Source organism: Sinocyclocheilus anshuiensis, unplaced genomic scaffold, assembly GCF_001515605.1.
Source record: "Sinocyclocheilus anshuiensis isolate Anshui unplaced genomic scaffold, SAMN03320099.WGS_v1.1 scaffold999, whole genome shotgun sequence".
Lineage (NCBI taxonomy): Eukaryota > Metazoa > Chordata > Actinopteri > Cypriniformes > Cyprinidae > Sinocyclocheilus > Sinocyclocheilus anshuiensis.
In genome coordinates this window covers 972,388-986,720 of record NW_015544197.1, presented here as the reverse complement: position 1 = coordinate 986,720, position 14,333 = coordinate 972,388, and the positions used below count along the sequence as shown (strand labels likewise).

Below are 14,333 nucleotides of genomic sequence, written 5' to 3'. Positions count from 1 at the left end.
CAATCAATCAATCAATCAATCAATCAATCAATCAATGAGAATAAGGAATAAAGATTCCAATACAATTTTAATGTGATCTTCAGAAATAAAAAAACAAGGAAATGTTGAGTTATAAAGGTAAGTAATGAAAGGTGAATAACAGCACACATCACAGGAGGGTGGTAAATAGCCACAGTGAGATCCAAAGTAAAAATGCTACTACACTGTATTTTTATGATGATTTCATAACAAATTATATTACTAGCATAACAATTTAAGTTAAATTTCCTTTTTAAATTAAAGCTCGAATCCTAGATCTCTAGTGTGGCCTCATACTGTGAAAGCTCACTTTAAACTGCAGGCCAGGTGTGACTGACAGGACTAAATGAACAAGCTTCTCCCAATCTCATTTAAACTTGACTTAACAATAGCAATTCCTTCTCCTCAGAGTACGTACTTGGCTACAACAAACGGTATGTAATAATGTAACTGATTACAAGTCCCATTGTGTTCCATACTGAAATTGCTGACAAACAAAACACACAATATACATGCAGATTGATTTGCTGAGCAACGTTTTCTCTCTCAGAAAGAGACGGAGAAGTATTGATCTGAGCTGTAATTTACTGCATCGGCAGTGCTCACTCTAGGACCGCGGAGCAGAAGAGTGTCAGTGCTTTATTATTAACAGCCAGCGCAGGGCTCGGCCCGCCTGATATACAGAGAGCCCACTCTGACAAATGAAACCAGCAGCACTGATGTCAGCAGTTTGGGTCCTCTACAAAACATCCATGCTTAGCCAGTGCAGACACTGACCTCAAGTTCCCTCCGAGGAGCCCATATGCAGCGGAGCTTCCTTCTCACAGAGCAAAGATACAACCGAGGGAACCTACAGCAGAATATGAAGCTTATAAAAGTGCTGATGGGAAAACTGAAAGAGTCTATACTACCATTCAAAGTTTAAAATAAAATGAGATATGTAATGTGAAAAATTGCTTGTGATATTTACACAATTAACAAAATTAGACAATTAAATAATATTATTATATATTATTAAAGAATATCATTATTGTTCAAATGTTTGGGGGCAGTTTTTTTAAATACTTTTGAAAGATATTTCATATGCTCACCAAAGCTGCATTTTTTAGATCGAAAATACTGTAAAAACAGAAATATTACAAATCAAATAACTTGATAATTTTATATTTTAAAGTGTTTTAAAATTTAATTTAGTGATTTTACTGAATTTTCAGCAGCCATTAATCCAGGACAGACCAGAAATCATTCTAATATGCTGATTTGGTGCTAATGCACCAAATAAATACATACATACATAATTATTTATTTATTTAAATAAATAAATATTTCATATATAGTTGAAGTAACATTTATTTGAAATATATATTTGTTCTAAAAAGAATCTTGCTGTAAAAACATTATTATATTATATAAATTCTATAAATAAATACATAAAGTAACACACACACACACACAGGCACTTGTGATTGACTTTACAAAGTGTTTGGTGATTACATAATGAAACGTATACTTGAGATTTACAAGGACATGATTAGTATTAACAGTTTAGTATTACCAGTATAAATGTGGACTGTATCAGGACATAGGTGGGATGTAGTAGTTGGGGGTCTACAGAGCTGCAACCCATAGGGAGAGGGGAGAAAGTTGGGGTAGAAGTGAAACCTAATTCATAGACATCCTTCCAGCATCCTGTCAGATTGGTCATTTAAACTTTACACTTTCAAACATTCAGCAACTACAGACCAACTGCAGAGGCCCACAGCTTCATCAATAACCAACCAATTTTAGATCTCACCAATGCAGTGCCAAAAAATGTAATTGATCACCTGTCACAAGGTTTGAGTATGACTATCATTAACCAGAGAGATCAGCTAAATGAGAGTAAGGGAATTCTGTCTCAACACTGACAAGGTGAGAAGGTGTCAGCAAAATGTCTGCAAACAGACTTTTGAACTCTAGTTAATTTAAAGTTTTAAAGTTATTTTTTTTTAGGAGAAACAGATTATACACACAAAGTTGACCTTTAAATGTCATCATGTCTCCCTGAAAGTGTCAATTTGGCTTCCATTTTAAGTTTTTCTTAAGCTGAAGAAATAGCCAGAATTTCATGCTTTCCCAAACAATGCTGGACTGCTGACCAAATTATTTCTGCAAACTCAAGTTTCCTTTTTAGTTTATTATCATTCAATGTTCTTCTTTTGAGAAGACCCTCAAAACGATACACAAGAGAGGTAACTAAAGGGTCAGAAATACTACACAGCTTATGAGGCCCTCATCTATTATTTAAAGCGGTCATATGACGTTGCTAAAAAATAACATTATTTTGTGTATTAGGAGTAATGAAATGTGTTTATGCGGTTTAAGGTAAAAAAAAAAAACACATTATTTTCCACATACTGTACATTATTGTTTCTCCTCTATGCCCCGCCTTTCTGAAACGCGTTGATTTTTACAAAGCTCATCGTTCTGAAAATCGAGGTGTGCTCTGATTGGCCAGCTATCTAGTGCGTTGTGATTGGCGGAATTCCTCAAGCGTGTGACGGAAATGTTACGCCCCTTACTATACTGTGATGCTGTGTCCCGGCGCGACGAGACAAAACCAATAAAACCCATTATAAATGAGGCATTTGTTGCATCCAGTGGGGACATAATTACTGATTATAATTACTTATACTGTATTTATGCGTTGCGTTGCATCGCGCTGCGTAAACATAAAACCATGTCTGCATTTGTGATCGGAGAAACGACAAACAACAAGCAATACTCTAAAACTCGCGTTTGAATCGTCAGTGGCAAATCCTTTAAATATGAAAACGTACTTACAGGCTGTGAGTCAGCATTATAGACTGTATAGGGTCAGCATGCACGCCGAAGGGGAAACAGGAGAACTGAATTCACCGGAACACCGGCATTGTAGGCTACTCTCCCAGGAAACAGTCCTCGTCCTCCGTAAAATGTGTTGCACACATCTGAATATTTGGTTTGAACTGTTCTGGAACAGTGTTGTAAATACAACTTAACCATTGATTTCTAGTTGTGTCCTCTTTTGGAAGACCAAACAAAGTAGTTTCGCTTTCACAACGAAACACACAGCGTCTCCATGACATGGCGGCGGCGGCAACACTACAGCGAGAATCAAAGTTATGCCTTCTTTCTTTGCATGAACATTTGGGCGGTGTTATGCAAATGTTCCCACACAGTGACGTAGACATGTGGGGGCGTGTTTAAATGAGGCGTTTTAGGAGGGCGTGGACGAGTCTTAACTTTTATAAAGAATATCTCTTTGGGTTTGAGACTTTAGTATTTGGAACTTTAGGGATCTTATCTATTCGCGAACAGCTTGTAACACTCCAAAGAGAAAGGAAAACTTGAAATTGCATCATATGACCCCTTTAATGGCCAGAATCTGCTATAAATGTAAACATGAATGTTTTCTTCTTCTGTTAATACTGAACTTGAAGATCGGAGGGGAAGGTTGTTGCCCCGTCGACAGAACCTCTGAAACTACACTGACCCTGCTGTCAATCAGTTTAATGGCTTGTCACTCTTCAAATTCACAAGCGAATAAAGAACAAGGTCACAAGCATTGGATGCCATTGTCAAGAACTAGACCCATGTGCTTCCAGTGCTCAAAGTGAGCCATGGCAGGTCCAAGAGCATCTATGTTTCTAGAATGTAACAAATCATATTACTGTGTGTCAGCAGGGCCTGTTTATCTTTAGCTACTTACTCTGCCTCTGTTTCTTATATTAGAGCTTTGTGTTCCAGACAAAATCTCCCAGATTCTCGATGAGGGACAAAAGAGCTATGAGAGTTCAGCACTATTTGGAACGCTGAGAGCTGATTCGGTTTGTTGGCGGCTGACACTGACAAGAGAAGTTACTCTCCAGGAACAGATTAAACTGTGTGTGTGTGTGTGTGTGTGTGTGTGTGTGTGTGTGTGTGTATGCACAGGGCAGAGGAACTCCACTTGTGTAAAACAACTGAAACACTGGCTGCTCTTTTTTCACTTCCTGCTATGTATTCTGTCATCAAAGCAGGCTTTGTTCCTCATTTATCGATTATGTGATTGTCTCTATACAAACAAACACTGAGCATGCCCAGTAAAAAATCATTAACACATAATTTATAAGGACAATAGGGCATTTACTAAGAACACAAGAACTCTAGATATATTGTATGGATAACTATTTAAAATTATTTACAACTTTCAGAAAGGAAATGCAATGATAATATAATAATTAACATTATACATAGTATGTACTAAAACAATTATATAGATAATATATTAGAATGATTTCTGAAGGATCATCTGACTGAAGACTGAAGACTGGAGTAATGACTGCTGAAAATTCATCTTAGTTTTCACAGGAATAAAATTACATTTAAAAAAAAAAAAAAAGAAAACTGTAATCTTATTTCACAATATCACTTGTTTTACTTTTTAAGAGATTCAAAACAACAACAACAACAACAAAATCTTATCAGCACTCAAAATTTGAATGGTAGTGTATACAAAAATGCAAAAAATAATGGTTAAAGGATTCTCAGCATCAGTAAAATTTGTGATCACTTGCATGTGATTGTGATTGTGTATGTGTTTTCTAAATGTTTTCAACATTTGCAGGAGAGTGAAAGCAGATGATTTCTTTTGCAGTGAATGTTGTGCAAGTATGTCAGGGGTCTCCAAACTCAGTCCTGGCAGAGTTTAGCTCCAACTTGCCTGAACACACTTGCCTGCAAGTATGTCAGGGGTCTCCAAACTCAGTCCTGGCAGAGTTTAGCTCCAACTTGCCTCAACACACTTGCCTGGATGTTTCTAGTATGCCTAGTAAGACCTTGATTGGCTGCACTCTAAAAAAAAAAGGTTCTTCAGCGGTTCTTTGGAGTGGTTAAGGTGCTATATAGCACCACTACCGTGTAAAGAACCTGTTAAGCCCCTGTATGGTTCTTCAGCGGTTCTTCAGCGGTTCTTTGGAGTCGATGAGGTGCTATATAGCACCACTACCATAAAACCTGTACAAAACAATTTTGGTTCTTCAGCGGTTCTTCGGGGTGGTTGAGGTGCTATATAGCACCACTGCCATACAAAGAACCCATTAATCCCCTGTAGGTTCTCTAACTCAGTCTCTTAGTTTAGTTGGGGAATGGATTAAAAAACAACATTAAAATACAGTGTATTTCCTGAAGATAACGTGGTTCTCAACCTTTTTGCCCCCAAGGCCCCTCTAAGGAAATATTCCAGGGCCCCCACACAAAACTTTTTGACCTCAGAAAAGCATAAAACTGATTCAAAACAGCTTTTGCCATTATAGTAAAATTTAAGCTAATGAATATGGGGCCTGCCCAACTTTCAAATTAAAACACAACAGGCATATACAATATACAATATACACAAATTGTAACAGTATAGGCCTACAAATCAAATCCACACTTAAACCATTTTCAGATCATCCATACATAGCTTATTAATAGCTATAGGTCAAGGGGGGAAAAAAAACTCTGGAAAACAGTTCTCAGTTGGAGGCTTATCCACTTTATCACACCACTGTATTCAATTCAATTGTATTTATATAGCGCCGATTCATAACAAAGTTATCTCATTGCACTTTTCCTATAGAGCATGTCTAGACCGTACTATTTGCCATGTTTGCAGAGACCCAACAATTCTCACCATGAGCAAGTACTTTGCATTAATGTTTTTTATGACCCGGAACCACGTTAGATCAAAGCACGTTTATTTTCATATTTATTTATCTATGTACTTTATTTTTATGTTGACGGTTTTGTTCATTTGTGTAGCTCTTATAACCTTTTGTGATGATGTCCGTATGCCCCCCTTTTTTTTCATACACGTAATTGTTCATTTGCACTTTGGAATAATAATTAAAAAAAAAACATTTTTAAAAAATCTACGCGGCAATCAGTGTGCAGGTCAGATGCACACTCTCAGTGCGCGAGCGGTCCTACGAGAAAACTGCGTCATTGCGTCGGACCGTTGGAGTCGTCGTCTTGAAGAGAGAGAAAGCAGCAAATATTTTTCCGAGGTGAGTGTCATAGCTCCAACTGTCACATAGATATGCTATTAAAGTTGAGTTTCTTGTTAGGGGGAAATTTCCATTGGTATTTTCAAACGTTGTACCGTGTTTTTAGTAATGTTAGCCGACTGTGTTGCCTGACCAACTGTGTTGGCTAGTTTAGTTAACACTAACTTAGAATTGGTACTAAATAGCACTAAAAGTGGTTCCCCTATGATTACGAGCCAAAGAACCGCTTTTAGTGCTATATAGCACCATTTTTTTTTAGAGTGTGGTTCAGGTGTGTTTAATTGGGGTTGGAGCTAATCTTTATAGAACAGTGGCCCCAGGAGCACCCCTGAAGTATGTATTTGAGTGATTTTATGTCCTGTATACAGCACTGACGTTAACCTACTGTTCAACAACTGTAATGCACACCTACCCTGCTATCACCATCCATCCACCATCCAAGTTAACATGACAGAGGTCAGACAAGGCCACTGTAGTGTCAAAGGCCCTTTTATTTAACCCAAAACCAGAGTTATATGTACAACTTTTCAGCACACTTTTTCAGTACAACCAAATATTCTTCAATTATTCAGCATTTGCAATACTGTTCAAAAGTTTGGGGATTTTTATATGTTTTTTAAAGAGGTCTCTTATGCTCACCAAGGCTGCATTTATTTGGTTAAAAATACAATTAGTAGTATTGTCAAATATTATTACAATATAAAATAACTTTTTTTTCTGTTTTAATATATTTTCAGATGTAATTTATTTCTGTAATGGCAAAACTGATTTATCGGGAGCCATCCAATCTTCAGTGCAACACGATCCATCAGAAATCATTCTATGTTGATTTGCTGCTCACAACAAAACAAAACAAAACAAAAAAATCATCTTGTTATTGTGTTAAAAGCAGTTGTGCTGCTTAATATTTTTGTTGAAACCATGAATTTTTGATGAGTAGAAAGTTTGAACGTTTTTGCATCACTTTTGATTATTTTAATGCATCCTTGATGAATAAAAGTGTTAGTTTTCAGCAGTTAAGATTAATTTTTATTTGTATTCATTTCGAATATTAATCATGTTTAATGTTAAAAGTGATATTCCATGTATAAAACCAAAAAAGGCCTGAAATGTTGGTAATGGGCCAAGCCAAAACAGGAATAATGCCAAAAGGGGAATGAATAAAGAGTTTGTGTGGTCAGCGAGCCCCTTAACGATGTCCTAGAAGAAGTTATTTTGAGCAGGTGTTGATGAGGTCCCATGCAAATGTTGATATGTGAGTCAGAGAAGAAAACGGCCTCCACCAAAAGCAGAGAACAAGAGAGAGACGGGTGGGGGAGCACAACGTCAAACATACGAAAGCTGCATATTTGACAGCTGAAACCATCATTGACCTTCTAGGGGGCTTTAGCCGCCTGTAGGGGTTGAGCAGTTGAAAATAATCCTCCCCCTGTCAATTGTCACTCAAGCTCAGCAATAACACAAGCTATCATCCAGCTTAGCCTTTCCCCAATTTAGAGAGAGAGACGCGGCGAGAGAAAGAGGAGGAGAGGAAGATCAGAAAAGATGGAGAGAGTTGAATAAATCGCTAAATGAACCAGCAGCCATGAAATTCCCCCTCCATTCGAAAAACGAGATCAAACGTTCGCTGGCAGATTTGCTTAATTAAGTGTCCTTGAGCTGTGTTGATGTGAAAAGCCTTCACTTGTACACCTTACTTCTAATATCAAAGACACAAACCAATCAGAGACGAGATCCTGAGGAGCTCAGCCAATCAGCACAAAGCGACGAGGACAACTGGAGAGGAAGTGATTACAGACTCATAATGACGTTGACCCTCCGTGACAGCTCTCAATTACATCTAATGATCGCTGCGACAAGGGACACAAAGCAAAAGATCCCCTTCAGACCGAATGGAAGCAAATATATAAGCGCAGACCTCTCGATGAACCGCGGCCAGGAAATGGCCATTGCTTGTTGCTCTTAAGCCATCTATTATTTGCTTGATATTTGAGATTATTTATGCATCAGATTAGTTTGCGAAGTCGGTTTTGCATTGTGTGGATGGAGGGTTATGGAAATGTCCTGACATGACATCTGGACAGATTGACATCGGTAAAGACAAAGTTGACAGCTTTGGCTTTTACTTTAATCTGGTTTTTATACTATTCTGCCGTTCCATTCAGAGATTCAAGATCAAAGTGTGGTGATACTGACGGAAAGGAAAATAAACAGATTACGACTAAAAGGGCAGGAAAAGCTTCTCATTAGAATGAAGGAATCAGCTGAGTTGGAAAACATCAGGATCAAATGCATTGTGCTGTGAGAGAGGTCACCGCACTGTGTTTTCGAACTGTGCATTGCTTTCAAGGGGAAAATAATTGTTTTAAAGCTCTTTATTGTTCACATTTGGCTGGATGTTTGATGACTGCGCTTGCTTGAAATGAGAAGAGTCTGGTAATAGGAGACCTTAGATTATGAAATTTAAAGAAATCATAATTACAACAACATTTACATTTAGTCATTTAGCAGATGCTTTTATCCAAAGCGACTTATACAAATGAGGACAATAGAAGCAATCAAACCAACAAAAGAGCAATAATATGTAAGTGCTGTGACAAGTAACGCAGCACACGTAGCAAGTTTTTTTTTATAATAAATAAAAAGAAAACAAGTATTCTTTTTCTAGAATAACGTTCTTTATTCTAGAAAATAAGATTCTAGAAAATTAGAGGGTCAATTTTATTTATTTATTTTTTTTAATCGAAAGAATAGAAAAAGAATAGAGAACACTAGTGTTAGAGGGTCATTTTTTATAATAAATAAGCAGTTCCGGGCGGATGATGTATGGAGGTCGGCTTTGCGCATGCGCCGCTCAGAAGTGACGCACGCGGAAACGCAGCGGAGAGATCAAAACAAAACAACGGTCACTAATTAGAAGTACAAAACAAGGATTTGTAAAGAAGAATGGCGGAGGATTTCGATATAAGCCAAGAGGAGACTGGTTTTCCTTTGCTAAAGTAAGGAAACTTTGCTTCCTTTGCTCCTGTTAACAAACGTTGGTTTTCACGAGGCTCACTGGCGCATGCACAGCGCTGACCTCAGAGGTCATCCGCCCGGAACTGCTTCCCTTTTCAACAGTGAGCGCAAGCTACATTAAAGTGATTATTACGTTTTTTATAATAAAGGGTTAGTTCACCCAAAAATGAAAATTAGCCTGTGTTTTACTCACCCTTGAGGCATCCTAAGTGTATATGACTTTCTTCGATTGGATTCGTCTGAAAGAAGAAAGGCATATACACCTAGGATGCCTTGAGGGTGAGTAAAACTATGGGCTAATTTTCATTTTTGGGTGAACTAACCCTTTAAATGCACACTTAATCAATTAAAAGCCAATTACAGGTCATCATGAGACAAGGCTAAGCAGTCTCAGCAACACAAAATAGTCTCCAAAAGACTAGGACTAAAAAGGTCAGAGGTCAGCTCTCAACATCTTTCGTAGCAATCACCTAGAACGTATTGAAAATATTGTGCGTACAAAATGCCGGCCTGATCTATGAAAAGAATTTGTAATTATTCAAACATGTTTAGACATACATTTTAGTATGAATATGGATGTATTGACGTATCTAAAACATAAAGATACACAGCTTTAGAAAGATACGGATCTTTACTAAATCTTTACAAATCTTGGAGGGCAGTTGTGGCCTAAAGGTTGTTGGACTTGTAACCCAAAGGTCAGAGGTTCGAGTCTCGGTACCGGCAGGGATTGTAGGTGGGGGTAGTGAATGACCAGCACTCTCTTCCACCTGCTCCCTGGGCACCGCAGCAAAAAATGGCTGCCCTCTGCTGCTGGTGTGTGTTCATGGTGTATGTGTGTGTGTGTTCAGTACTCACTACATTTACTAGTATAGGGATGTTATAGATTTTTAGAGATTATTATTTATAGATTTTTCAGTTATTTGTTTAGAAATGTAGTAGGCACACACATAGAGTCTAACACAATTAAATCAAAATAATAGTTTAAGTCGCAATAACATATTACACTATATAAACTACCGTTCAAAAGTTTGGTTAAATGAATGAATGAATGAATGAATGAATCACATTTAAATTATCTTATGTCTATCAAGACTGCATTTATTTGATCAAAAATACAGTAAAACAGCAATATTGTGAAATATAATTTCAATTTTAAATCTATTTTATTATATTATAAAATGTAATTTATTCCTGTGATGGCAAAGATACATTTTCAGTAGACTGTACTCCATTCTTAAGTCTTATTATTATCAATGTTGAAAAGATTAATTTTTCCCCCCAGGATTCTTTGAGAAATAGAAAGAACAGCATTTATTTGAAACTGAATTTTGTGTAACAATTTTGCAACAAACCTTTGAATGGTAGTATACGTATGTTTATGTTTGTCTACGTGGTGTCTATGCAAACGTATGAAAATATAGTAGCCTTTTACTAAGATCCATGGGATAATTCCTCATCATACAAGATCTTGACATTTAAAGCATGCTCAATTTTATCTCAAAGTTCAGGAACGAGCATTCTTATATGAATTAAGGGTTACACTTTATTTTAAGTTGTCCTTGTTACGGTGTAATTATACATATAAGTACTGCGTAATATTAAAGGGGTCATATGATGTTGCTAAAAAGAACATTATTTTGTGTATTTGGTGTAATGAAATGTGTTTATGCAGTTTAAAGTTCAAAAAACACATTATTTTCCACATACTGTACATTATTGTTTCTCCTCTATGCCCCGCCTTTCTGAAACGCGTTGATTTTTACAAAGCTCATCGGTCTGAAAAGCGAGGTGCTGTGATTGGCCAGCTATCCAGTGCGTTGTGATTGGCCTCAAGGTTGCTTTTCAAAAATACATCAATGTACCAGGGGCGGCTCCAGAGAATTTTGAACGCAGGTGCTGAGTGACAGAGGGAGCTGGGCAATTCAGCGCTCCAGACTCATTCTTCCCACTGGTCGCTCTTTTGCGATTAACTTTCTCAGTTGGTTGCACGAGCATGGTTTTTTATTTTTAATTTTAATTATTTTATTTTTTTTGTGCTACAACATGCTATTAATCAATACATGCTGATGAACTTTTATCATAGTTTATAGTTATATGGAAACGAAAATAGTTAACAATCAACCCGTTCTTTTTCATCAGTAGTATTATTTGTGATTTGAATTTTGTGAACAGGAGTTTCTCTTTTGCCATGTTATAAGCCGGGCTTCGGATGCTTTCACTTTCGATTTCACGATCTTGTCAGGTTTTACAATAAAATATAATGATCTGATAATGATTTTGCTTATATCTATACACCTTTCACCTTTTAAGACTAAAAAAAAAAGATGGATTCATTATTTTTAATTAAAATGCACAACAACAATAAAACAGCAAGATTCAATGACAAACTAGCTTACAAAACATTATTAACAAAAATGAATAAGATGAGGCATGGCATAGGCCTATTGACATTACGAAAAGTGCGACAGCTGCAAATCACGTCGTTATTGCACTGCACGAGTTATGCTTGCGTAAGGAGTCAAATTTTTTTATTTTTTTTTATCACCCTAATTAGATTATGAAGAATGATTTGTTGATCTTGTTTTCCCTTTAATACATACCTTCCGCAATATATTTTTCAATTACTTTCAAAAAGTGGTAGGGACAATATCGACCCTGGCAAAAAGTGGTGGGGACATGTTCCACCCGTAAATTATGCCTATGATATCGTCCTCTTTTGGAAGGCCAAACAAAGTAGTTTCGCTTTCACAACGAAACACACAGCGTCTTCACGACATGGTGGCGGCGGCAACAACAATACTACAGCGAGAATAAAAGTTATGCCTTCTTTCTTTGCGTGAACATTTGGGAGGCGTTATGCAAATCTTCCCACATCATGACATAGACATGTGGGGGCGTGTTAGAATGAGCCGTTTTAGGTAGGCGTGGTTGACTCTTAACTTTTATAAAGAATATCTCTTTGGATTTGAGACTTTAGTCTTTGCAACTTTACAGATCTTCTTTATGCACCAAGAGCTTGTAACACTTCAAAGAGAAAGGAAAATTTGAAATAGCATCATATGACCCCTTTAATTAACTACATGTACTTACTACTATATGGTTATGGTTAGGATTTGGGTTTGACTTATGGTTACTTGCATGTAATTATGCATAATTAATTGTTATTATAATAGTAAGTACATGTAACATGTGTAACAAGGACACCTTAAAATAAAGTGTTACCGAATTAAGTACTGAACCAACAAATCTGTATTAAGGTTCAGAACATACCGAAAATGAATGCAATAAGAATATAGGGCGGGGGGATCAAAGAGAAATTCGGAGACCCATAAAACATCATCTTTTTGTTTTTTGATCTAGATCTGCCATCTCACAGCATAATGTACTTGTGTTTCGAATAATGTTAATTTGTTTTCTTAATTCATGAGGCTGCTCCCTACAATGTGGTATTTATTTTGTGTTTAGTTAAACACAGTCCTTGATGAGCTATTCCCAAAGGCTGGGGCTGCAGTTGTTTGTACTAGTGCATAAAATCCTTGAATTAGTGTGGGCTCAAGGGTGTGTTCTTTTCCCCAGATTGTGGCTATGGAGAGTGTTTATGCGGAGACCGCAATAGCCATCTCCATGGTGCAGCCAGTAGAAAATGAATCAGTTTAATGGTTCTCTGAGGCAACTCCAAAAAAAGAGTCCTTTTTCCATAATAATATTTGTCCTTTTGAATTTTTGAATGGCATTACTTTATTGAGTGTGGCATTTCTTTTGTAAAGCACTGCATATGTTCTGCTTCACAATAAATAAACCAATGACACAGAAATGATTGCTGGTTAAAAGGCCACTAGAATCTGTGTGGAGCAGGAAGGGCCTACAACGACACAAGGCAAAAGACACATCCCAAGCGCCTGCCACTTATCATCCCATCACTCTTATATATTAATAACAGCGTATTGCATCACTATAATTGGACTGGATGTTTTACATCCTTGTGCTGATTGTGAAAGACATTACCAGATATTCTTGGGAATTTTAAAAAGAGAAACTGATTCGCAGGCACCTCAAGCTGTCTTTCTGCAGAGGACTCTAAGGTAGTGACCTAGAAGTTCTGCCGAGGGGGAAGACCAGCGATAAGACGGAAACTGCCATGTGGCATTCAGTGTCAACACCTTGTTTGTTCTCTAGTTTTGACCGATGTTCTCTTGCCTGGTTGAATTTCAGAAAGCCAACTGGTAAGATATGCACAGTTTTAAAGCATGGAGCTCGATTTTAAACCTAAGAACCTAAATGAAAATACGTGTTAAATACTATGTGGTGATCCCCTTGCAAGGGACACCCTTCCTACAACAAAAAGCTATATTTATGAAGACTCATTTACACTGTATGAGAGATATCAGTAAAAAAAAAAAAGTGTGATGATCACAGATCAGCATGTTGTTTCCTAACAACTGGCTTTTATATTGTCATTGTGCTAAATCAAAAATAAATGTGACCCTGGACCACAAAACCAGTGTTAAGTTGCACGTGGATATTTGTAGCAATAGTCAAAAATAAATTTTATGGGTCAAAATTATAGCTTTTTCTTTTATGCCAAAATCATTAAGATATTAAGTAAAGATCATGTTCCATGAAGATATTTTGTAAATTTCCTACTGTAAATATATCAAAACTTAATTATTGATTAGTAATATGCATTGCTAAAGACTTAATTTGGACAACTTTAAAGGCGATTTTCTCAATATTTTGATTTTTTTGCACCCTCAGATTCCAGATTTTCAAATAGTTGTATCTCAGTCAAATATTGTCCTATCCTAACAAACCATACATCAATGGAAAGCTTATTTATTCATTTATATTATATAATTATTATATATTACCTTAGAAGCCCAGTGAGAAAGGTAAAAGTGTATTTCATGAACACATATGTAGACATGTATAGTCTGCTTATGGCCACTTGGTGGAACAGACAAGTTAAAGTTATCATTTATGTTTGCAGTGTATAAAATTGACTGGATGGATAAAAATAACAGTTACTTTTCATTATTTTATTCATGGCTTGTTAGATCTAAAGTAAATTCAAGTAGTAAAAATCAAGAATTACTTGTGTTTATGCAGCATCTCTCTACTAATTGTGAAGCTCTAAATTTAATTACTTCAAAAACAGTGACATTACCACCTTGATGCTAAAAAATAATGTCGCTTTTAGTAGCAAAGATAGTTTATTGACAAAGGTCATAGGTCATATATATATATATA

General features: G+C 36.6%; 1 protein-coding gene across 2 annotated transcripts in view; it reads right to left on the bottom strand.

Annotated features, from left to right (window-relative positions):
• Nucleotides 1-14,333, bottom strand: part of LOC107696776 (lipoma-preferred partner homolog) — a 222,268-nt gene that overhangs the window by 82,634 nt on the left and 125,301 nt on the right. The gene's annotated exons all lie outside the window — the stretch shown is intronic.